We start from the raw sequence: 3,253 nt of genomic DNA, 5'->3' as shown, positions 1-3,253 counted from the left end.
GCTCAACAAAGTTTTGAAAAGGCTGGGATTGCCACCTGTGCTTCAGTTAAAGTTATCAGGTGTGTACTATGTCATGACCCCATATATTGATTGGTATATGGAGGAGGACATAAGATGAGAAATATCCAGAATGGTCTTTTGCATCCTTCCAGGTCAGCAATTTAGCACCTCTGCTATGGTGAAAAATACTGCCCGCAGCTGAGGATGCAGCTCAGCAGCACAAGTGCCTGCTTGGCAAGCGCAAGGTCCTAAGTTCGATTTCCAGTAGCCAAAAAAAGAAAGAAATACTGCCTGGACTCTGCAGACCTGCAGCTGCCACACCCAGAGGCCATCCGCACTTGTACCTAAAAGCCCTTTAAAATCTGTTACTTAAAATTTAAAAGAAAAAAAAGTTTAAAAAATCTGTTCCTTTAATAGTCACATTTCATTTCTGAATCCAGTAGGTATCAGAAGTCCTGAAACCCTTGGATCCCCTTTTTTTATTTACAGATTTTTAAAAGTTGGCAAGGGAAGAATGACCAACTGAGCAATATGAAAGTCTGGGGTGATCTGAGCCGTGTTTCAAGTAAACTGAGTCATAACCTTGATTTTTTGTGTTTGGGCTCCTGCCTCTGGCTGTGGCTTCCACTCCGTGACCTCGGAGCTGGGCGCGCTGCCCTGCTGGGGGCTCTATGGACCTGCCTCACTGCCTGGGATGGGCTGCAGCACCCACGCCTCCCCCTCGCCAGGGAACGGGGCAGTCACCTCTGCAGTCATGGCCGCTGCTGGCCGACCCGAGGCACTGGGTGCGCCGGCTGCTGCTCCTGCTTTGGCTGCTGGGTGTCCCACTGTTGCCAGGACTCCGAGCACAGGCGCAGCGGCACCATGTAAGCTTTCGGTGTGTGTGTGCAGGTGGTGGGGAGAGCCAGGGCTCACCCGAGTCGTGTCGCACCTGCCTGGCCCCAGGTGCCCAAGATTTTTGATCTCGGCATGTACCAGCAGCTGCGGCTAGGCAGCGCACAGGGACCTCCCCACACCCGGCCTGCGCCCCTCCTCCTGGCAGCGCCATGCTGATCCCAGCCAGATCCACACCCAATTCGAAAGAATTTCCTTTTTTGTCTCCTGTAGTTTCTTCCTTATTTGATTGATCAAAGCTAGAAGGTTCAAGCTCTATTGGTGGGGCTCTTGCTCTGCCCTCCTTCTCCTGCTCTGGACTTGATTTTAAAATAGTACTCCAAGCCAAATGCTTCCTGGTGGTCTTAAGAAGTAAAGTGAATACAGGAACCAAGAATACAACAAACAGTTCCATATATATCTGTGGTTCTTGAGACTCTGTTGACCCCATGCCTACACCTTTTTCCTTTTGGTTTCTTCTGCCCCCTCCCCCTTTTTTTTGAGGTCCTGGTAAATCTTTTTGTCCAAAGTTTTATACCTGATGAACTGCCAGTACTGATGCACCCCTGTGCTGAATATTATCACTACCCCTGCGCTTCTCCTCCCTATGGCATGCACGATGAGAAGTGTCCCCTCCCCCTCTGTTCTTCCTTACCTGGGTCCCTGTCCGGGCACCATTTGCTGTGAACCAGCATGGCCCTTGATGTTCCTGGGGGAAAAGGGCAAGAGGATGAAGAAATAAAGATAAGAGACAAAAGCTGAGGTCAGGTGGAGCCCTCTCTCCTGATGGGAGGAAAGGAACTGACCAAGGTCTGCAGAGTGTTTGTTTATACACTCAGGAGGTTGATGTCAATTTCAGCCTCTCTGCCTAGCAACCTGCTTGCAAGCTGGAACAGCTCTGAGCTCTCCATGTTCTTGGGGCTGGCTTGGTCTTAGCCCCCCATGTGTGACTGATTTCTAGCTTCAGCAGCTCCCTACAATGGATTCCATTTCTTTTCTATGTTCAGCATCTATGGTTTCTATCATTTTCCTAAACTCCTCTATTTTTTTTTTTTTTTATCTGTATCAGCTCTAGTGTCACTAACTATGTCCTTCATTATGGCCATCATATGTGTAGTTATCTGAGAAATTATTTCTGATTTGATTTTTTCTAGCACCTCATTAACCTGCTTTGTTACTTCTGCTGTTACCACTTCAGAGGGTCCAGATTGGTGGCTTTCCAATTGTTCTACATCATTGCCCCCCCCCCCATTTGCCTTTGGTGAGCTGGAAGTTTAAGGTTGTATCTTACTTAAGTGTTTTCTAATTTTCTAGGTATTTTTTAGTTTTAATTTTTTTTCTTTTTTTTTTTTTTCAAGACAGGGTCTTGCTATGTAGTGCAGACTATCCCTGAACTCACTATGTAGCCCAGGCTGGCCTTGAACTCATGGTGATCCTCCTGCCTCAGCCTCCCAAGTGCTAGAATTAAAGTTGTGTGCCACCATGCCCAGCTTTTTTTTTTTTAAGTTTAATTCCTGGGTTGATGCTTACAAATTGCTTATGGTTTCTTGTTTGTTTTGTTTTGTTTTGTGTTGGTACCAGGAATCAAATTCAGGACCTTGTGCTTGTTAAGCAGGTAGGTGCTTGTGCCACTGAGCTACATCCCCAGCCCACAAATTGCTTACGGCAAGTAGCTTTAGTGCTAGTATTTGGAATCTTTAGGAAATGACTACTTCTCAGAGATGTCTTCCAGGTGTAGCTGACTTCTGGGTTTTGAGTCTGTTGCAAGATTCTACCTCCTAGGCTGGGGATATAGCTTGCCTGGCAAGTCCAAGGTCCTGAGTTCGATTCCCAGTACAAACAATATCCTACCTCCTCTGTTTATTGGAGGTGCGAAGTTACCTGTTCGGCCCAGCCCCGGGTTCTTTGGCCTTGGGCTATAGTACTGTTTATGACCCTTAGACAATCCCAGTCGTGGCATACCGGGAACAACAACTGATTAGAACCATTATGTCACCTTTGTTAAGGTAGTAGGATCGGCAGTGTGACAAACTGTGGTAAGTATTAATTTGCCACCTTTAATTGTATGAACTAGGTCTGTGGTTGTATAAGAAAATCTAAAACAAACCAGAAAATTGTACACAGGAAATATTCCCTCATTTATGGTGATTTTACCCACAGGGGAGAAAACTTAAAAGGGGCTGGGGGGAAAATAGAGAAACAGAAGAAGAGAAAGAGATCAGAAGGGCTAAAGATTTAGCTCAGTAGTACACTGCCTGCCTGCCAAGCATGAGGTCCTGAGTTTGATTCCTGGTAGTGGAAAAAAAAAAAGATTAGAGGCAAAATTGGAGGACAGGAAGATTACACAAAGGTTGGGAAACTGGTGAAGAAGACAGGAGGT

The sequence above is a fragment of the Chinchilla lanigera genome, unplaced genomic scaffold (assembly GCF_000276665.1).
Source record: "Chinchilla lanigera isolate Chin_1 unplaced genomic scaffold, ChiLan1.0 scaffold00094, whole genome shotgun sequence".
NCBI lineage: Eukaryota > Metazoa > Chordata > Mammalia > Rodentia > Chinchillidae > Chinchilla > Chinchilla lanigera.
The sequence above is the reverse complement of the archived record's forward strand: the minus strand, read 5'-3'. Positions refer to the sequence as shown.